At 36.0% G+C, this 23,814-nt stretch overlaps 2 protein-coding genes across 6 annotated transcripts in view; one reads left to right on the plus strand and one right to left on the minus strand.

The window, feature by feature from the left end:
• LOC145669542 (uncharacterized) overlaps window positions 1-23,814 on the plus strand; it is a 505,866-nt gene that overhangs the window by 332,362 nt on the left and 149,690 nt on the right. The window lies entirely within an intron of this gene.
• Window positions 1-23,814, minus strand: part of LOC145669540 (uncharacterized) — a 174,257-nt gene that overhangs the window by 90,557 nt on the left and 59,886 nt on the right. The window contains exon 2 of the mRNA XM_081737726.1: window positions 8,565-8,665. The gene's annotated coding sequence lies outside the window, so the exon portion shown is untranslated. The remainder of the gene's footprint in view (window positions 1-8,564; window positions 8,666-23,814) is intronic.

A 23,814-nucleotide genomic window follows, 5' to 3' on the forward strand; every position in this document is an offset into this window, starting at 1 on the left:
TAGCTTTTCTCGTCTCGTCGCGAAAATTTTCTCGGTAGGGATGCGCACGAGACAAGATTTGAGGCTGTCTCGTCTCGAAAATGTGCTGTAAAAGTGATGTCTCGACTCGAAAAACGTATATTTTTCTATTGGAAGAGGTGTGTCTCGACTCGAATTTTCTCAGGAAAATTCTGTCTCGACTCGACTCGTGCGCATCCCTATTTCTCGGCTCATTTTGTAAATTCATAGACAAAGTTTATTTCCTGATTTAAAAAAAAAATCATATGAAAATAATCAGAATCCTTCCGCGTCACAAGTAGCCTATGGGGAATAAGATATAACAACATTTAAACCATATTTATAATTGGAATAAATTCTGTAATAAGTTGCGTATCTTTAAACGTTGATAAATGCTCTTCATTGTGTTCGGACAATCAAGTTATCAATTTATCGTTTTTATATTATGAATCATATAACAATGTTTGAGATAATAAGACTGTGTGAACTGATGCAGTCCACAAGACTTAAAAAAAATGTATCGTCTCAATTTTTTAAAATCACTTTTTGTGTCATGTGCAACACTAATTACAAACGAGATATTGTCAAATCGTTAATAGGTAGGGTTGCCAACTGGCCGGATTTTCACCAGCATGGCCGGAAACATTACTGTTATTTTGATTAAAGCCGGTGCCCGGTACAAACTTCTTACCAGCCCTTTTATGACCTTTTTTTTTCTTTTTTTCAAATTCGTATCTAGTTCGAAGCAATTTCATCTAGTTCCAAATATAGATTTAAAAAAGTAACTTTCATTTTGTAAATCCAAAACCGTCACCTTTCAGCACCTATCACCGATTAATATGTTTTGTTCATTTGTTTCAATAATTTTAAAGAGATAACAAGGATTGTATCAGGAAAAACTTAAAAATTTACTTGTAAGGAATTTTATATATTTATTGAGAGTGAAAAAGGACTTCTTAAAACACTTTCTTGTAGTTGAAGTATAAATTTAGAGAATAAATTTCATTTTCCAAATCTAAAATTGCCACGTAAAGATTAATATACTTTTGTTCATCTGTTTCGATAATTTTAAAGCAATAGCAGTTACTGGTAAATACAATAAAATGATCAATGTCCATTTCAGTTTCTCATTTATAGCACAATGTATAGCGAATGCACTTAGGATATTCAGAATACAAGTGTTAATGGACGTTTTTTCACGATAGTACATTTCCTTCCCATGAATGGGTCCGAACAGAGATACTTCACACTTACACCTACCCTATATCGTAGGGAATTTTGAGGGGGTGCCGGTTTTCTTACTTTCCAGACTTGGCAACCCTATTAATAGGTCAATTTTCATAATCACAACTATAAGGTTTTGTTACTGCTAATGGATTCGAAAATGTTTTGGTTCATGTTCCGGAATTTAGTAAAATACCAGTGTAATTAAGTGTGCTTCTGGAAGAGAACCGAAGCAGTTTCCACGTATCGATTCTTTCACGGAATCGAAACAGGAATTTGGCGTGTCCTAGTAGAAGAACCGAAATTCATTCGGGTGCGATTAGGTTGGTTCTGGTAACAAAACCGAAAATCATATTTTTTTGGAGTGGAGTGCTTGGAGAAGAGAACCAAGATAATTTTTGACATTATTTTGCAAGCATCGTTCCCTCCAGATCCTTTCAAACTGGAAACGATTATGAGCGATTATAAATGATAACTGAAGGAAAACACCTATAGCGGTTTTGTTGCAAAACAAATTTGTAATTTTGCTTTCATTTTGATGTCGGTTTTGATTCTAAAACGAGAACCGAGTTTATCAGAAAATCAATTCGGATACCGCCGAGGAACCAATTTTCGCTGGGTGTCATGACTCGTATCACGTCGCAATAATTCTGTCTCGTCACGTTTTCTGGTGAATTCTAATCGCAACGAATTAATTATAAAAATCGCACTAATTTTGCGAGAAAATAGTATTTCACTTTAGAAAGTAACACTTTTTTCCTATATTTTATAAGTAATTTGGAGGCTCAGTGGTAGAACTCTCTCCCACCCCTGGTGCGAGAAGTGCATAGTTTGATCCCAGGACAGATGAGTTTGTAGTAAACAATATTGTCGGTAGGTTTTCTCGGAGTTCTTCCGTTTCCTTCCCACTCTCTCATTCTACCAATTCTTTCATAACCCATTAACTTACATTAGTCATCCATATCCATTAGCCTAAAAAAACATATCCGTGGAACGTTGAATTAGGGATTTCATTTCATTTCGAGAGCTGTGGGAATATAACGAAAAACGGCTTGAATGTGTAAAATATTCCATAGTTTACAAATCCACATTTCCACATTTTGAAATTTATATATAAATATGTATATGTTAGGTAATTTATTTAATACAAGGTCAAAAGGGGGGAGTGGTTATTCAGTAGTGGAGCTCACTTCCGATGCATCGGGTCCTCGGTCGGTTTCAGCTTTCACCAAATTGGTTTTGTGGTAGACAAACACCGTGTGCGTTGGTTTTCTCTGGGTTATCCCGTTTCCTCAGCCATTCAGCCATTTTGTTCCTTATTATAATCAGTGTCTCCCTTTAGTCTCGAAGCATAATTATGGGACGTTAAACTTTTTTTTTAAGTAGGAGAAGAACATTTAAAATGTAAAAGAAGTTGTAAATAAGTGAGATTTTTTCGGGTGTGGGTGCCTCGGGGCTCAATACCCATTGGATTTTTCTTTCTTTCTTAATCCAACACTGCGAAACACATTTGCAATAGAAAAACAAAAATTTCAATGTTAGACTTTTGTTCAATACAAAGTTGAGGTGATCGTGGTTTAAAAAAAATAAATAAATAAAAATAAAAAAATAAATAAGTAAGTACGTAAATATAACACAAAATTCTCACGCTTTTCATTTCATTACAGTAGGCTATGCTCCCCTGATGGTTGTTCATGCCAATCAGAACCCCTCCCCCTTAATTTGAAAACCGGTGGTCTGTTGGATATGTTAAAAATAAACAAAATACGAAACTCGAGATGTGATTTATCTTAAAAGTACCGAAACGTAGGCACCCATTAATTAAAAAAAAAAAAAAAAAATGGGCGTCTGTGGTCTCGAGGAGGAAGGGTGAACCTTAAGAATTATATATATATATATATATATATATATATATATATATATATATATATATATATATATATATATTTACGAATCTTGAATATTAATAATGACTGGTTGTTCTCCGTAGGCCTTTGGCTCGTCAGCAAATTGCCTGTATTACCTGACCAGCGAATGAGTGCGGACGGCCGGTTTTGGAACTAAAATGCAAGCAGCAGTGTTTCTAACTGGATTACTTGTAATCAGTCTATCACATTTTTTTTTTTTTTGTCCTGTTCGTAATAAACCACTTCACGCATATGCTCAAGTCAGGGGCAGATTCACGTGGGAGGGGCGATCAGGGCGATTGCCCCCCAGAATAGCATATTGTTTTATTTTAAAAATAAAACCTACGAATTTTCACCTTTGTATTATAAATGTAAAATGAAACCTAAAATAGGTAGGTCTTACTTTTTTTTTTTTTTTGTTTTACGTTGCAGAAGTCAAATAATAATTTGCAAGAAATTACTTACATTGGTGTTGTTGCTCACAAAAATGTCCACCTTCGAAATCGCAGGTGGCCATTTCTATTCTAGAAATTGCAGACAATAGCTACTTCTCCTTTTCTAAAGTTGTTTTACTTTTTTTTCTTTTTTTGCAATGCACTCTTACCTTGATTTGACTTCGAACGACCACCCCCCAAACATTCAGCCTATATCCGCCCTTGGCTCAAGTTAAGACAAACAGTTTCAAATGTTATTGAAGTTATTTGCAGAACATCTTAAGTAACGAGCAAAAAACATCAAGAACAAAAAATATAACTCCATATTAACTAGCGAGAGCAGCGTTTCACAGGTTGCTCCTGATTTATAATGACATCGAATAAAACGTAATCAATTTTTATACAATCTTTTTAATACATAGTAGTAGCTCACTGAATTGTCAATTGTGCTATGTTGTTCTTAAATTGGTAATTGCCAGTCATATATCACTATTCACAATACATCTGCATTACTGCAGGAATGGTTCACTACAATCACATAACTTACGGCGTTCTTTATTAAGCGGAAAGAGATTAGGCTATGCATAAAATCTAAACTGCAACTTTTAAAAACTGTTGGATACACTGCAGAGTAAAACTCCCCGCTCCCCTCTCTCACCGTGCTTGCCAAGAAACTGATGTAAACACAACAGCAGCGCCATCCTCCCAAAACCGCACAGCTATCCTGGTTAGGTAATACATGCTAGCGACAACTCTTGGCGTCATTGGAGACAGCGCAGCTAGTAACAATTGTTAGTCTCATTGTGAAGTATTAAGAGCATGACTGACAATACTGAAACGACTGGATTTTATAGTAAGGAATTATATTTTATTTGGTTGTTAAAGAACCTTCTGTCCTTTCTTTATATAAAAAAATTTTAGAAAATGAGTTACAGAATATTTACAAAATGCTGTTTAGAGACCTTTTCTTACAGGTCAGAAACCTGGATTGCCAGTTTGCATCATTCTCAGGAAGTCGAAAGTTTATACTACACGAGAGGTAGTGAAAATAACCTAAAGTACATTTAATAGCATACTTCAAATATTGTCTACTTTTTTTTCTTTCCTTTCTTAAAAAAAAGTTTTAATTGTCTTTAAGATATCTACAGAAATTCAAATAAGTAAGTGGGAATGTAGAAAGACCCTTAGCAACACTTTTCGGTAGATGTTACATGAGACACGGTATTGTATAACCTACTGTGTATCATACATGTAATTGAATCACGTGATCTTAAATTCGAGTGATACGCACACAGGACTTCAGAAAGAGTTCCTTGCTGGATATATGAGTAGCATACGTACATTGGGCACAGGAGACCTGGGTTCGATTCCCAATGGGAACTCATGTAGTTACGACCCGACATTAAACTGCAGGTCTCCATCTCATATTAATTTGGATGTTAAATTACAGTCAATCAAAACAGAACTTTCGGTGTTGACCAAGGGCGCCGATCCTGGGCGGTCGGGGGGCCCAGGTCCCCAAAGCTCATGTGGGCCCCCTATTGTATTTATGAACATACAATATTTGGCATAATTTGAATGCAATTAAAATCCTCATATATATATACCTTCTGCATCTGGATGCCCCCCCCCCCCAAATTTACAGAGAAATCGGCGCCCTCGGTGTTGACACAGTACTACTACTAGGATTCCTAACCATCTGGTACTGTACCGGACGTTAAATATCCGGTAATTTTTTCTCTTACTAGTGCTGTTCTCTTGAAACGTGACGGGAATTATGTTCAAATTATTTTGGACTGATGAAAGAAATCGTTTTTTGATGAACATGGTTAAAGCAGAGCTTATATAATTCTCTTTGATATCGACCTGTCGTGCGGGAAATTTGCTGAAGAGTTGAAGACAGGAAAATTTATTGAACTGATCAAAACTGCTAAAGGTCAACAAAAGTACATCTGTACTGCTTCATCCTCAGCTACATCTTCCAATTAAAGAATGCATCCAGATCTAGTAAAAAAAACTACGTAGGCATTATGAGACATTACCAGCCCCAGCAATGCTGGTAAGACTTAGTTTTCAAGTATATTTAGTGCATGCCATAATTTTATTGACAATTATATTTGTTTTTCTGTTTCAAATACGATATATTATTGGTGATAGACTACAAAAGTCACATGTGCCGACAGCCAAAACTGGAATAACTAAGTTTAATAAATGGTTCAAAAGTAACTGAAGTTATTAAATTCGAACTCCGAAGTGCTCAATTTTATGTGAAATAACCACTTTCAAGTTGTTCACATTTTTGACGAGTGATAGTGCCACAATCTTAAGAGGATAGTACTCCAGGAGGGTATCTGATATTTACATTTTCAAAAGTTGGCAACCCTTAGTGCAACCCAATTAAGGAGGTACACTCAAGTCCAAAATGATTGTCGCATATCTGTCTTCTTGTAAGAATATAATTCGACAATGACTTTGCAGTGTATTTTTAATACTGATACTGTGTGTAATAATCGGGAAATGTATATTTGTGGTAAATTTCATAGGAAAAGAATTATTAATATGAAAATTAGAATGAGTAAAACAAAATGTTGCTAAACGGACAAGAAAGTTTTTATTTTCGTTTTATTGTTCTTATTTACTGCTCTTTTAACATGAAATTTGCGACATACATGTCTTTGCCTATTATACACATGCTAATATTATAAGAAATACCTGGAGAATTCGTTATTAAATTATATCCCTACAACAACATATTTATAGACATGCGACAATAATTTTGGACATGAGTGTACTTGTACAGAAAGGTAGCGAACTCGGGTCTAAACTGCCAGTAACAGCAAAAACCGATGTACCAGCTCAGGGGCGTCATTTCAGAGCGCCTGAGGAGAGGAGGCAAGAGCACCACAGACATACGACTTTCATGTTTTGTACTAGTATATTAGTAGACAATCGATTAAAGTATATGTATTCCTCAAAATCTTGGGGGGGGGGAACAATTTCCCCCTCCTGCCCCCTAACGCCCCTGTACCAACTACATATCACAAGGCTTACAAGCTAAGTCAGTCAGCGTCCTTTGAGGAGTAACACAGTGGAACTCATTTTCTCATTAGAGTTGTAATTTGGTCTTCTACTCAAGCGAAATCAAAGAAACAACCCGACCTCTGGGAATATTTTGAAGTGTACATAACATGCTTTAGTTTATGTGCGTTTAGCCTTGACTATGCCATTAACAATGTCAATTTAATGATATGTAGTCCAAAAGATGTAGGTGGGTTGGCATATTGTTCGGTGGGATACACTCTCTACGCAAAACGTAATTATAAGCTCCGCAATTGACGTATCCGTTAGACTTTTATATTTTTACTATATAAAAAAAAATATATATATACATTTTCTTTCTCTTGTTTCGAGGTCAGAGTGGATAATAACAAGCGACAACGTTAGAAAATTATGAACGTTTAGGATAAGCTAATGATCTTAGCAGTTATTGTTTGAAGTTCTGTGAATTTATGTACACATGTAGGTGGAATTACCGTTGAAATGTTCTCCACGTGTTAATTTCGACTAAATCTTTAGCGTTCTCACCTTTTAGAGCAGGAGATCCAAGTTCAGTTTCCAGTGAAACTATATACGTTTCGGATCCCACATCATACATTAAACACATGTAAAATTGGCTTAGCCAACAAAATTAAGGTTGGTTTAAAGGGACAAGTTTTGCCGATAGATGGCACTACAGTCTTCGTATCTCTTCCACGTATTTTTTATCTTTCACGAAAATTCACTATTTCTCTTACAAATTTCAACTTACAGACTTCAAATTTTTAGAAAAAGAACTTCATAATCTATCGAAGGCAATAATCCGAGCCGATTTTTTTTATTTAGAATTTTCCTCATTGTTGAAATGACTTGATTGTTCAAATGGATGTCCAAATCTTTAACAATGAAACTGTTTCAACAATGAAGAAAATTCTAAATAAAAAATCGGCACGAATTGTTCTCTTTAATAGGTTATGAAGTTCCTTCTCTAAAAATTTGAAGTCTCTAGGTTGAAATTTATAAAAAAAAATGTAAATTTTCGTGAAAGGTAAAAAAATACATGGGAGAGATAGGAAGACTGTAGTGACATCTATCGGAAAACTTGTCCCTTTACACTAACCTTAAGACAAAACTTGTTTGTCGGCCCAGCAAAAATATAGGGGTTTTGGAAACTGTCAATTTCCTGTATAACATTAAATTAAATTATATCTTTCAGTTTTACGTCCAACGGTTATGCCGTCTAGGCTAAAGGAGACGGCGATGATGTGAAATGAAGGAAATGGTGGAATGAGGAAAGAGGGACGAAACGGGAGAACCCCGAGGAATACGGTGTTTGTCTACCACAAATTCCACTTGGCGCAAGCTGAGATCGAACCAGGGACCCCACGCACCAGAAGTGAACGCTCTACCACTGAGCCACCGAACTCTCTTTAAATTAAACTAGTTCCTGATATCTATTTACAAAATGGAGTGGCCCCGCTTAGCGTAGTCACTAATGCTCTCGCCTTCGGTGCGAGCAGTCCCGGGTTTGATTCCCGGTAAGGGCACTCCGCCAAAAAAGTGTGAAAAGCTTTTCCAGGTTAGTCACCCTGAATAAGCTTTTTCTCATTCACATCAAGCAAATGCCGGGATGGTACCTAATATATAGGTCCAAGGCCGCTTCCTTCCTTCTCTTTCCTCGGATAATGTGCTCACCGTTGAACGTCATCCGTGTCGTGTCTCGACATCTCTGATAGTACCTAGCAACAGTGGAAGCTGCTGTATACTTTAATCTTGAAAAAAAAAAAAAACTGGATTTTCATCTCTGTTATTTACTCCTTGTATTTTGAGTCGATTTCTTGTATCTGTTGCGTGTCAGACGTAATAAATATTCAGTTTGGTATCTGGAGTGAAAGTCGGAAGTCCTATCGTTACGTGTCTACTTAATAGCTATAGCAAGATTAACAGCTGAAGATAAAGATCATACCTTCGATTGTTGATTCGAAAGAGGCCACTTTTCGTCATCCTTCTATCCTCTCTGATCATTGGGAGAAAATATCTTTCTCTTCGCTCTCTGGTGACTCACGACTGAAACAAAAAAATAATATGTTGTATTATTTTCTGACATTCGTTTTCGTGGTAAATATAGATATAGGAACCAATATTTTTCCCTATTATTATTATTATTATTATTATTATTATTATTATTATTAGTAGTAGTAGTAGTAGTAGTAGTAGTAGTAGTAGTAGTAGTAGTAGTAGTAGTAGTAGTAGTAGTAGTAGTAGTAGTAGTAGTAGTAGTAGTAGTAGTAGTAGTAGTAGTAGTAGTAGTAGTAGTAGTAGTAGTAGTAGTAGTAGTAGTAGTAGTAGTAGTAGTAGTAGTAGTAGTAGTAGTAGTAGTAGTAGTAGTAGTAGTAGTAGTAGTAGTAGTAGTAGTAGTAGTAGTAGTAGTAGTAGTAGTAGTAGTAGTAGTAGTAGAAGAAGAAGAAGAAGAATTAGAATTTCTAAAACGGAAAATTAAGGAGCATGATGGCTCAGTGGTACAGCGTTCACCTCTGATGCGTAGAGTCCGTGGTTTGATCCCAGCTGTCGCCAAATCGGCTTTGTGACGGACTCCCGTTTTTTTCCTGCTTTATTCATTCCACCATTTCATTCATTTTTCTTTATCACCGTCTCCTTTAGCCTAGCCGGCATAAGCATGGGACATAAACAAAGATTTCATTTCATTTTTCGTAAAGTCATTGCTTTAAATAAATAAGTGTAGTTGAATTGTATTCTGCATTTTAGCGCATTATTATTATTATTATGAGTTTCAAGGTCTACCTTCAAAGTCTATCATTAGATCCTAATGAAATTTATTTGAAACTACTGAGAAACATATTATCTTTCAACAACAACAACAACAACAACAACAACAATAATAATAATAATAATAATAATAATAATAATAATAATAATAATAATAATAATATGTACACGTTATGGATATATATATATATATATATATATATATATATATATATATATATATATATATATATATATATATATATATATATATATATATATATATCGTACATATGAAGTCGTTAATATACAGTAAAACCACGATTATCCGCGACTGCTCAATTAGTTTTCATAAGTAGTCGCTGCGGACTGATACACGGCATGCAAACAAGTACTGTTTCTTCTAAAACAGAAGTAAAATGCTTTGTAACAATCAAGATTTCCAACAATAGTACACGTTTCGAAGTGCAGCTCTACTCTGATAAGCAGAAGCCGATTGTTCTAAGGTACGAAAAACAGGAATCGGAAAAAGTGATTTGCGTACATTCATTGTTCACTGCAGAGTGAGAGTCTGCGGGCGACCTCTGGAGGGTTAATTAAAAACCTTTTTTAAAAAAATTCCGATCCAACAACCGGGAAAATACAATAGGCCCTACAGTGCAAAGGTCGAAAATTACTGACAGGTTTATTATGCATAGGGTTGCCATATGTCCGTATTTTGTACGGACTCTTTGTATTTTTGGGCCTGTCCGTGTCCGTATCGTACAAAGCATGAAAAAGAAAAATGTCCGTATTTGACAGGTTTTGGAGCTGCTCGACAATTTCCGAGTCGGGAATCGCTAAAATCTCGGACGAAAAGAATTGTGTCTTTATCATATAACTTATACTTTAGTTACTATTAATAAAGTAGGCTATGTTTTTTTTTTAAAAAAGTCTCTCATTTTCCAATTCCAAGATTCTTTCGGTTAGATTTAATATGCGTAATTTAATGGCGTGATTTATTATGTTTGTGTTAATGAAAAAAAATATAAAATATGTTACTTTCCAATAATTTTAAGTATTACAGTAAACAATTGTGTGATAACCGAAAAAGTTGATTTTTAGGTAAGAAATTTGAAAATATTTGTTTTGTGTTTGGGCACTGTATCTTTGATAGGTCGTCATTTTAAGGTCTGTCCGTATTGTGGATCAAAAAAATATTGCAACCCTAATTATGCATCGTAATCCTATAGGCCGTCTTGGAATTTGTGTTTTAGTGACATGCTCTTGCTTTTTTGTTTTGGTCATGGCTTTCACATGCTCTGATCACTGACCTTGACAACCCGAGCAATACAAACAATAAAGCATAGTTTTTCTGCTGATATATTGTACTTTTTTTTTGTTGTTACCACCTCATTTTTAGTATTTTTTTTCGGGTTATCCGCGATTTTCGCTGGTGCTTTTGCCACCCGATTCTGCGGAAAATCGGTGTTTTACTGTATAAACAAATTGAATTGAAAACAACCTTTATTTTTAAGTCAGTTTAAAAAGTGTGCCTGGTGCCCTTTTTTTTATTCCTACTTAGCGTAAAATTAGCCCTGATTAAAAGAACGAAAATAGCATGTAAATTTTTTTGTTTTCATATCAATATACGATGAATTTCGGGCGCACGGTGGCTCAGTGGTAGAGCGTTCACTTCTGGTGTGTAGGATTTCTGGTTCGATCTCAGCTCGCGCCAGGTGGGCTTTGTTAGTGGACAAACACCGTGTTCGTGTGTTTTCTCGAGGTTCTCTCGTTTCCTCCCACTTTCTTTATTCATTTCTCATCATCACCGTCTCCTTTAGCCGAGCAGTCATAATCGTAGGATGTAAAAGTCAAAGATTTCATTTCATTTCATTTGAAGATGAATGTCATGGATTGAATGAAATCTTTGTAGTTCACATCACCATTACGTAACATAAAAGCATATAGAACCGTTTATAACATGTTCATTACAAACCCACATATACACCCCCTTTCCAGACACACATACGTGTAAAAGTACATGGCATTGTTTTCATTTTGACACGAGATACGATGAAAAGAACGGAAGAGAGGCCTATGATTACTGGCTCAATCCTTGTGGCCTTCACTTAACACCAGTTTTAGCTTAAATTTAACGTTGTTACGTCCTGAGCGAATCTTTTTCCCAGTGTATAACGGTGCGTATGGATATGTGTATAATGTTTGCCAAACCCTAGTTTCCATGTCATATGTAATTAGACATGTTAAATGTCCATGTATTCGGGCAAAAATGAATCTTCATTGTTTTTCCTACGCACGCGAATAAAAAAAACACAAGGAAAAAAAAACTAATAACGCCATTTTTCAATGCTTGCTTCAGGTTCACTTCCTTTTGGGATTCTTATCACGATAGAATGTGTGTTAGCAGTCACTCTACCCACAACCATTTTTCACCTCTTCAACCAGTTTTCGTGTACAAAAATGATGGCTAATTATAGTCATAAAAAGTTTTTTTGTAAATTGTGATAGGTAATGTTTTTCGCACCGCACCGCACCGCACAGCGTTGTGTCCAAGAAGTTGTTGTATTATTTCTTGTGGACTTTGATTTATGCAAGACAACTAAGCAGTTTACATGGTGCGGAACAAATAGTTTTTAATTTTTTTTTAAAGCCAATACTTATTATAACCACTCCATGTCTCTGTTTATAAAGTAAGTCCTTAGTGAGTGAATAAGTGCGTGACTGGCTGATCAACGATGACCAGGCCAGCCCACTTAAGATAAAAACTTGAAATTATGATATTCCATAGGATTTATGAGGTAAGATAACATAAGGGAGGACTTTTGGAAATTTCGCAAGGAAGAGGGATAGGGGTGGCAGTTATTACAGTTAAATGCCCATTTCTCCGAATCTGTAAACGAAAAAAAAATGAAATCTTTAAGTTTTACGTCTCACGTTTATGCCGACTATGCTAACGGAGACGGTGATGATGAGAAATGAAGTAAGTGGTGAAATGAAGAAACTGTGAGAAACGGAAGAACCCTGAGAAAACCGCCCACACGGTGTTTGTCCACCACAAAGTTCACTTGGCGCAAGCTGGAATCGAACCAAGGACCCCATCCACCAGAGGTGAACGCTCTAGTACTGAGCCACCACGGCCTCCAAAGGCTAAAACACGAGGTGTGAGGGTCTGGGGGCGAAGTCCCCGGCTAGCCGAAGGCTAGTTGGTAATGCATCAAATTCACCGTTTCATTATTTCCTTTCTTATGCTTTAGATTAATGTTTAATATGTTTCATGTATTTCTGTTCTAAGTAGGATATATGTACCTAGGGTGTTTCAAAACAACACTGACAACGTTTGGGAGGTGATTCCTCACACCAAAATAAGACAAAAAGTATAGACCAACTTGGGTGCACAAATGCTTCCTTTCGGAGTTATAGGCTGCCGAAAACATTTTTTAAAAAAAATCAACTTTAAATGTCCGTAGCTCCAAAACTATGGGACCTACCATAGTCGGATCAAGACCTCACTTTGGAACTAATATGTGTCCTATCCAAAAATCCATGTTTCAGAATCCTAAGGTACTCACGGAACAATTTTTATAGAGGGAGTTTGGCTACGGGCATACAATTTGAAGTATTCACCAACTACCTTTATAAAAATTGTTGAGGAAATGCCGCAGTATTCTGAAACATGGATAGTTGGATAGGGCACATATTATTTCCTAAGTAAAGTCTTGACTCGACTGCGGTAGGTCCCATAGTTTTGGAGCTATAGACCTTTAAAGTTCATTTTTTCATATTTTCGGCAGCCTATAACTCCGAAAGAAAGCATTTGTGCATCCAGGTTGGTATGTACTTTTCGTCTTAACTTGGTGTCAGGAATCACCTCCTAAACGTTGTTGGTGTTGTTTTGAAACACCCTGCATATATAAATACGCGGCTCCGGTTCGAATAAACTAGAAAAGAAAATCCAATCTTCCCATGCAATACAATGCAATGACACATCCAAACTAGCTTCTCCTACAATCTACAGGTACACTCTGGAAATTAAACTACCTATATACTGTTCTGTAGTTCGATGCCGACCCATTCCACCTGACCATTCGATGTCACCGAAAGTGGCGCTTAGCATTATGTGCCCCGAGCCGCTCAGATATATAATGTTTAGAAATTCAGTGACTAAACCTTGGGGAATGAGAGAGAAACTCTCCTCAGTAAAGAACGAAAAGTATAACTGGGGTTATGTGTTTATGTGGGTGTGTATTGCAAAATACAGGGTGGCCCAAAAGTAGGTATACAGTACCGTACTTCATTTTTCATCATTTGTTATTGTTATCCATAAGGTAGACTTAGTTTCTTTATTATTTGTTCCTAATGTGTTTTTATTTACATCTTAAGCTCGGAAGAGCCGAAGTAAATGAACCCATAAACTAGAATTTTATACTTGATCAATGCAGGGGTGTATACCTTGGTACAGTATGCTCCACGTGTATTAATTTTCTCCCAAAGTACGTATGAGACATTGCGTATAGTAAGGGTGAACTTAACAGTCTTCTTTCCTGAAAATATACTCTGAACAGTTAAAATATGTCTGACCTCCATGAACTCACCGGGAATCGAAGGCAGGTCGTCAACACCAAAGGCGCGTATGCTAATCATATAGACGAAGGGATCTCAATAGATTCCATCTTGCATAACTAGATAAAATGTTTGTTGGATTCTAGACAGCAAGGTAGGCACCTAAAAATAGGCGCATTAAGATCCTATGATAGATATTAAACAAGAATGTTAGAAATGATCCAAAAAAATGCATCAAAAGATTGCGATCTCGGCCAAGAATTTTAGGAATGATCCAAAAAATGCATCAAAAGATTGCGATCTCAGCCAAGAATTTTAGGAATGATAAAAAAATGCATCAAAAGATTGCGATCTCAGCCAAGAATTTTATGAATGATCAAAAAAAATGCATCAAAAGTTTGCGATCCTGGCCAAGAATTTTAGGAATGATCCAAAAAATGCATCAAAAGATTGCGATCTCGGCCAAGAATTTTAGGAATGATCCAAAAATGCATCAAAAGATTGCGTTCTCGGCCAAGAATTTTAGGAATGATCCAAAAATGCATCAAAAGATTGCGATCTCGGCCAAGAATTTTAGGAATGATCCAAAAAAAATGCATCAAAAGATTGCGATATTGACCGATAATTAGCTTTCGGTTGTTACAAAATTTTTGGACAGCCCCTAAATCGAGTTTTTTTTTTTTTTTTTTTTTTTAACGGAATAAGCACACCATACTGAATTAGGTGGTAGTTTGGGTTTAGCTATACTGTATGTATTTCTCGAGATATAAGGCGTACAAGAAAATTTTTGATTAAAATATATTGGATCTTTTGATGCATTTTTGGATCAGGGGCCATGGAATTTCTGAACGGTCCCTAAATCGAGTTTTCGTATTTCTCTTCCGGAATAAGTAATGTCCAAAATAATTGTCGCATGTCTATAAATATATTTTTGTAGGAATATAATTTGATAACGAATTCGCCCGGTATTTCTTACAATGTTAGTATGTGTATAATCGGCAAAGACATGTATGTGCCAAATTTCATGTCAAAAGAGCAGTAAATAAGAACAATAAAACGAAAATAAAACTTTCTTCTCCATTTAGCAACATTTTGTTTTACTCATTCTAATTTTCGTGTTTATACTGTAATTCTCTTCCTATGAAATTTACCACAAATATATATTTCCCGATTATACACATAATATCAGTATTAAAAGTACCCTGCAAAATCATTATCAAATTATATTCTTATAAGAAGACAGTTATAGATATGCGACAAACATTTTGGGCATGAGTGTACATCATACTGAGTTAAGTGGTAGTTTGGGTTTGGCTAAATTTTTGACTGAAATAATTATAATGGATCTTTTGATCCAAAAAGATAAAAAATAATAAGCTGAGATAATTGGTACTGTTTTTCTGTACACCTGAAATTCTTGTCTATACAGCATGTTATGTACGATAGATTTTTGGGTTTTAGCCAAATTTTAGCCCTCGATCACTGTACTGAAGAGGCTTTTTATGTTTGAAAGCTAGTAGCAGTAAATACAGTTTACTTCAAAAGTTTCCGTTGTTGTGTGTGACACCTTGCTTTGGATCGTAATCCTGTCGAATGGATGGTTAACTTTTTCAATCGGTTGCGGTTCTCTTTTGCACTTGCACTGCATGTTAACGACTTTCCTCCATTGCCCAGAGGCCTTGTATGTAATTTCCCGTAAAGTTTATTACCATTTGAAATGTACTTGCAAATGTACGTGCGTTTGTTGTACAGTAATAAACTGGGAAATTTGCAGGAGAGTAGACATATATTTTCTCGCTTCTGATTTTCATGTCGACCTGTAACAATCAATTTATGTCTAAAGATAGAGTGTGTTTATATACACAGCCAGTGACTGTTTTAGAGCTGATTTATCTGAGAGAGTTTTTTTTTTTTTTTTTTTTTTTTTTTAGTTAGAACCGTAAACCCCTTTCGTAAATTTAGCACAGGGTTTAGTTATTTTTTTCTAGATGTGAACGGCTGGAGGACAAAGGATACAGTTAGAACCATTTGATTCTATAATCCAGTCATTTTTAGTGCCTGGTGTATGATGTAGGAGCCTTTACAATAGGAGAAACGTCAGAGAGAAACAGATGGAGCAAAGAAGAGAAGACAGAGAGTGTGTTGGCACTTGGCAGTGGACAAAATTAAGTGAAATATTTCAGTTCACGATTAAGCTTCTTTAGGCTAAGGGAGACGATTATTTAGGGAAGTGAATGTTGATGTAAGAATTGGTGGAATGAGACAGTGGGAGGAAACGGAAGTACGCCGAGAAAACCCACAAACACAATGTTGTCCAGCACAAACTTACTTGGTTAGGTATCGAATCAGGAACCCCACGCACAAAGGATAAGTGCTCCAAAGCTGAGCCATCGTGTCCCCATGGTAGTGGACAAATAGTCGTAAATCCATCGGCAAAACCATCGATGTTCTTGTTTGCGTGCCACCATTGACTTTATCAACGCAATGTTTCTTGTCTTCACCTTGTTCTATCCGTTTAGTTTACAGAGAATGGGAGCAGAAACCTGTTAAGTCACAAAGCATCCAGTTTGGAAATGACTATTGTAGCCTCTATCATTGTACTCAAAAGGACTATACAAGCAAGCATAACATTACGAATATTTACACGTTGCTATTCACACCTGTTTTCTTGTGCTATGACTCAGGGAGAACTCTCAAGCACAGCTGGTGGACTGGTTCCATGAAAACGATAGTGATACAGATGGTCGTCGTTATTTCGATGTGTTATCCTTAAGTATTTTCCCCTCATCTATTTTCCCCAACCACATTGTTACTTTGGTTATATTTTGAAGCGTTTACCACTTACTAGGGTTTTTCCACATTTTTGGACTACCTTGTAGAGTAAAAACGTTAAGAGAAAGTAAGAAACGGTTTTCTGCTATCAGTTAAGCATTCCAAGAATGTATTTTTTCTGCACTGTAATCTCTCTACTGAAACCGGAAGTGGTTGTACCGAAAGTGGAAGAAATCTACTACCATTTCCGGTTTCAATATTGAGAAAATATGTATCACGTCAAACCAAACTCCTTTGCGTGGTGTACACGTGACACTGCTACTAGTTTTTTTTTCTAATAGACTTTTAAAAAAGCACAGAATAGCTCTATCTTCTTCCTAAGAGCCTCTTTTGCCCTTCTTCTCTCACTTTGGTATTCAATATTAAACACAAAAGCTTACATTAAAAATACGAAGATGTTGCATGCTCATTATATCATACTCTTTCCCAGCGTGATCTTAATTGCTATTTAGAACACATAAAGTTGTGTGATATACGTAATACTGCCTTATTATGTGTAGAAATAAAGCTATATACTTGTTAATAGCCTGTGAACAAGCAGTTTTAATTTCAACGATAACTTTATCAGTTTTTGTCTCGGTATTCACGATATTATATCACATAAGTAGTAAAATTTTTATCTGGCAGAGTTGCAGCGTGTACTCTGCCAGTTTCATACTGCGAATGAATTAAAGAGAGAGCAAAATACTTATCAAGATACATATAATATCACGGAATAATATTACCATATAGGTAAGTATTATAGTAAAGAATACTACAGGAAAAAACATGAGTTTGAAACATGGAAAAATACATAAAACGAATCTTAAAATGAAATTTAATTTAATTCTTATTATTCTGTATCCATGTTTTTCTTATCTCTTGGTTTATGATCGCTACGTCTTTTCAAAATGCGGGAAGTGGTGGTTCACCTCTGACGCGAAGAATCCCCGGTTCGATTCCAGCTCCCGCCAAGTGTGGACTTTATGATACCAAAGGCATAGTATTATCTATTAGACCAGAGGAGTATACATATACATACATACATACATATATATATATATATATATATATATATATATATATATATATATATATATATATATATATATATATATATATATATATATATATATATATCATGTATGTTCAAAAAGTACTGAATCTTTGGTTGGCAAAATTACATTTTTTGATTTGGAAAATCGAAATACTAGTCTCCTTGGTAAGCACACACTTCTCGCAGCGCTCCCGCCATTGTTGGACACACTTCTGAAACGCACTTTTTGGAATGGTGAGCAGCCATGCCGTCCCATTCCGCATGATGTCTTCTCTTAACTCAAATCGGGTCCCTTTTAGTGAAATTTTTAGTTTAGAAAATAACCAGAAGTCACACGGAGCCATGTCGGATGAGTAGGGAGCCTGACGACACACAGGAATGTTGTGTTTGGCGATGAAAGTTTGAATCAAATTTTGCGGACACCCTCCTCATGCCCAAATTCTCGTTCAAAATGCAATGTACCGATCCGATTGAATGTTTCCGCTTGGATATCGCCAAGCTTTTGGCAAAAATTTGATGCAATATCGCTGCTCAAGTTTTTCTGTCATTTTACAAAAAACTGAAATCCCACGGCCGCACATTGCACGTCTTCATTCGTTGGCCGACTACCAACGACTGACGCGTTCTGCAGGCGGGAAAAAAAATTCATGACTGCACATGAGTGTCTCCTCTACATCTACACTGAAGGAAGTCTCCCTCGCTTCATTGGTGTACGCCTGTAAAAATAAGGTTCGATACTTTTTGAACATACCTCGTATATACGAAATGAAAGGAAAAAAAAGTTCTAATAAACATGGGCCGAAAAATGCCTCCTTTTAGAGTTATGATCCATTGAAAATTCAATATATATATATATATATATATATATATATATATATATATATATATATATATATATATATATATATATATATATATTTCAAAACTCCCTAACTTAGAAACTATAGGACCTATACCAAGCGGTTTAAGGAATTAGAGAGGAACTAGATATCTAAATATCCAATCTCTATCTAAATATCCATGTTTTACCATCTTCCGTTATCGGTGAAAGGAACTGTGAAAAGGAAATTGAAGTATAGGAATACTCCTTTTTAGTACTAATGGTGCGTTCGTTTCGCTGGTATCGGTGAATTCTGAAACATGGATATTTAGATAGAGCGTATATCAGTTCCTGTGTAATTCCTTAAACCGCTTGGGATATGCCCTATAGTTTCTAAGTTAGGGAGTTTTGAAAAATGATTTTTCGAATTTTCAATGGATCATAACTCTGAAAGGAGGCATTTTTTCGGCCCATGTTTATTAGAACTTTTTTTTTCTTTCATTTCGTATAAGGAATCGCCTCCCAAAGTTTGTCGGTGGAGTTACCTACCACCCTGTATATATATGTATAGAGAGAGAGAGAGAGAGAGAGAGAGAGAGAGAGAGAGAGAGAGAGAAAGAGAGGTATGTATATATAATGTGTGTGTGTGTTTTATATATATATATATATATATATATATATATATATATTGGAAAATGGGGCTATATTCTCTATATGTATCGTGCAAAAGTAATTTCAGTGTTTTAAGTTAAAACAAGTGAAGAAATCTTCATGGTTTAGATTAAAGTTGTTAATAATTGTTCCAATTGCATTGAATTACATTCTAATATACCATTGCGTGCTCCCAACGTCTGGAATTAGATTGAATATGAAGGCATGAATCACATTCTGTGGAGAATAATGTTCTTACAATAACACGAATTAAAAGTTCCATACACTGCCATACTCGTATTTTGAATTACCATATAGATACTCACAGAACTGCACGTACATCTTTGTATCGTAGTGTTATATAATCATGATTTTGCACTCAACTTCATGACAATTGATAATATCTGTTACGATTAAGAAATATGGTACTTGACTAGTATCAACTTTCTGTAGGTTTTACTTATCCCTAAAGATACTTTTCCATTCCAGCATATGTATTCCCAGATCTAAGCTATCTCTAATTCAAATTATAAGTAACTATATCAAGAAATAAATTATAATATTTATTAATTACTAGCGTCAATTACCCGTTTCGATAGGTTAAATTAAGAAAAAAAATAGTAATATGTTTCGTTAGTCAGTCACTTCTTACTATTACTACAGCGCGCTCTGAAATCGGTCATTTACGATTATTTTTGTATTTCTCTCCGCTCCTCTTCCCCCCATGTTGTGTGGCTGAATTTAGATTTAAACGACATCAGAAGTGTCACTGTTCATCACAGCGACCGCGAAAACTATAGATTCGACGCTAACATAGGTCATTTTCAATGATTATATATATATATATATATATATATATATATATATATATATATATATATATATAGATAGATATATATAGATATATATACATACCCGTTCGCCTTCCCGTGTTGCGCGGCACGGCATCGGAAGTGTCACTTGTCATCTCAGTGACCCCGAAAACCGTAGATTCGACAATGATGATGATCATTTTCGATCAATTTTATATATCTTCTTATTCCCTCTCCCCTAACTTGCGGTGCTGAATTTGGATTTAAACAGGATCGGAAGTGTCACTGTTCAAATCAGCGACCCCGAAAACTATGGATTCGACACTAATATTCGTCATATTCGATCATTTTTATGTCTCCCCCTCCTCTCCCCCAAACTGTTAGGCTATTTTGGATTTAAACAACATCGGAAATGTGTCTGTTCATCTCAGTGACCCCGAAAACTATAAATTCTAGACACTAATACCGGTCATTTTCGATCATTTTTAAATGTCTCTCTTCCTCTATCTCTCCTAAGTTGCACCGTCAAAGTAAAATTACAAAAACATCCCAGGCCCGAACCCTGCCTATGTTGAAAATTTGATCGAGATCGGTCCGGTGGTTCAGGAGTTGTGAAATTTTATTTATTGTTATATATTTCTTCAATATGGTAGCAATAGTTTGTGTGTGTGTCTGTTCAAAGTAGCATAATTTACACGCATTGTTAACTGGGTGTAAAAAAAATTGAAAAAAGTAAGAGGTAGAAGCAAAAAGTAAATTAATAAAATATATGTGATTGGCGCTTCCTTTAATATGTAGCTCATCACGTAATCTTATCAGGTAACTTCTGCCATAGGAATTGGACACTCAACGAACTAGGGAAAATTTGATAAGTAAAGAGAAGATTTTGTGACAGTCGTGGGAAATTTTGTTGAAATTCTCGTCCAACAACACTATAACTTCGCGTAATATTCTCCGTATAGTGCGAGAGATGGCATTGGCAACATTTGATGGATGAGGGTTGACGACTGGAACACATCCGCGCGTTTTATTGGTTGCTGAAATTGGTAGATCTAGGTCAAGCTTCACAACTCTTTGCAACAACTATAGTCCACTAAACTTAACAAGGGGAATACAATGTTTTAATGGCTCTGATAGGACATCGTTGGATGATTGTGGTAGTTATTTCTATTTGTTTATTAAATTTCAGTGTCCTGTCATTTTTAGCACCGAGGCCATATGAAACGTGGACCTTTATTTTAAGGTCGAAGAATGCTTTTATTCTTTTCCCACCGGGAATGGAACTCGGGAACCCGTGCATAGAGATAAAAAGCAAATGGAAATTTTATTATTATTATTATTATTATTATTATTATTATTATTATTATTATTATTATTATTATTATTATTATTATTATTATTAATTTTTACTTTTTATGATTTTCTTAGTCAAGGAACATCTTTATTTTCCAGCACTGGGCTTTAGAATTGAAAAAGTTATCTTTACAACGTTCATTACTTGTGAGTCTTGTGTTCAGTTTGGGGCTGGCTACCTTTATTCGTCTCAAAAGTAGCATGTCATTAGCGGCCAACAACTGTAAGTTATGCAATCCACATATCACGAAGACCATATTGGCTGCCTAACCACTTAATACAGTTGTTGCAAGCTATAAATCGTGTCATTGTGTCGTACGGCTTGCCTAAATTCAAATTGAGAGACAAAAAGTAAAAATATTGAGCCGGCCCACAAGCGCTCATGGTCATACTTTTTCGCGTAAAGATATTGAGCCAAGCGCTCATGTGCAGACTCGTTTGCATAAAGATATTAGTCACGCTTACGAGCGCTCATGGTAACACTTGTTCGCGTAAAGGTACTGAGCCGAGCTCATAAGCGCTTATGCTTATCTTGTTCACGTAAAGGTATTGAGCGGGGCTCATGAGTGGTCATGCTCATACTTCTTCACGTAAAGGTATTGAGCCGGGTTCACGATTTTTGATATTGCGAAATGGGGACAGTACATTGGTAAGCGCTTGCATGGGAGCTTTGGGGTAAGACTAATGACGATGATAATGCAGCGTCCATCCAGCTTCGTAACGCCAATTGCAAAAACTAGTCGAGTGAAACAAGTAGCAGAATCTGGTCGAAAATCAGGAACAGCGGCAGAGAGATTCGTAATGTGTTGATCACATATCCCTACTAAGAAAAAGTGTTGGCTAGTCAGATTAAAAACCCTTTCGGAAAGAATAACTCTGGTGTAAGGTGGTTTACCACATTATCGTGTTTTCCGTCATATATTCGTTGATATGTATTTATGTCCTCTGTTAGCAGCAAGGTTATATAGGCAGGATCTGAACCATTAGCTCTCCTCGGTGGTTTAGTGCTAGCACGCTCGTCTTTGGAGGGCAGAATCCCGCGTTTGATTCTTTATTGAACAAGCTTGAAATTTGTATCCATTACGATCGTACAGATTCCACTTCTCTTGCTGACGAGGACGCTAAATTTCAATCAAACCAAAACTAAACGGCGTGACAAACATCTTGGCATTTGAAGGCGGCGCTCCAAGTTCCCTTTAAATGCTGCTAGCAAATGAGAGGCCAGCGGTATTTCCACGTTTATTTTGTACACATCCGCGTCTATCCCCTGTGACCTGATCGCGCTGTAGTTTGTCAGCTTAACCATAGCCACACCCCTTTACCACTTGACAACGTCGCGCCAGAGCTTGCGTTTTATTCGTTTAGCTGAAATGCCAAGATGTTCGTCACAGGCTTTAGTCTATTGGGCGTTCAATGCCCTCCCACCAAGAGTGGAACCCAAGAGTCTCGTGAAAAAAAAAAAAAAAAACGCTAGCTATACGCGGAGAACCTTCAAGATTTTGTATCAGGTAATTAGATCTACCATCTAAAAATCAAGCCATTGTGATCGGATTGTATGTAGAAAACACGAGACATCGAAATCTTGATATTATCAAGTTTTTCCCTCTGCATTTATGAAGATTCTCTTCAATCAGAAAGTCGCATGAAAGCTACGAGAAAGGAATAGCAGTTTGTATTTTGTGTGTGTGTGTGTGTTTTTGAGACATGGGATTATCTTTAGAGGCTTGACTTTTTTTTTCTTTCTTTAATCTAGCGAAGATTTTCTTTGGAAAGTGAAAGTCCGTTTAAGAGCTGTGCAGCGAGATGAAAGGACCTCAGAAAACTTTCACAATTACATAAATTAACGGAATATTATATTTGTAATTAATAAATAATTCTAGACACATGTGTTAAGATTATTCATATTAAAGAAGATTCTTTCTTTAAAGGGAAAGATTTACGGCTTAAAAAATCTTCCTAATGTAAAACAAGAGGAAGTCTGTAAAATGTCTGTTCACGCGTGTCTTTTTGTGTTTGTGTGTGTGTGTTGGAACAGTTGCGTGAGAAAACAAGTTGTGTGTCGTTTAACTTGGTTTTCATTACTGTCAATCTCGCGTGGAGTGAGCGGTAAACTATTATTGCATTTAAATCTTCTTCTAAAATCATTGCGCGTGTGTGCGTTTGAAGTTTTTTTCTTTCTTTCTTTTATGTGTATACCTAGCGTCTTGTCCCGCCCGCCCTTTTCTCCGCTCCTTGATCGTCTCTTGTTTACGGAACTTGAAAAGAAAGACAAGCAAAATGGCAGTTGTTTTGATATGCTTTACTTTCATTTCAATGAATATCTAAACGTGCAATGACGAATGTCTTGTTTCACCGTCCCTCTTTTCTACTTTCCCCCGTTATT

Source organism: Thermobia domestica, chromosome 14 (genome assembly GCF_964235325.1).
Source record: "Thermobia domestica chromosome 14, izTheDome1.hap1.1, whole genome shotgun sequence".
In the NCBI taxonomy this organism is placed as follows: Eukaryota; Metazoa; Arthropoda; class Insecta; order Zygentoma; family Lepismatidae; genus Thermobia; species Thermobia domestica.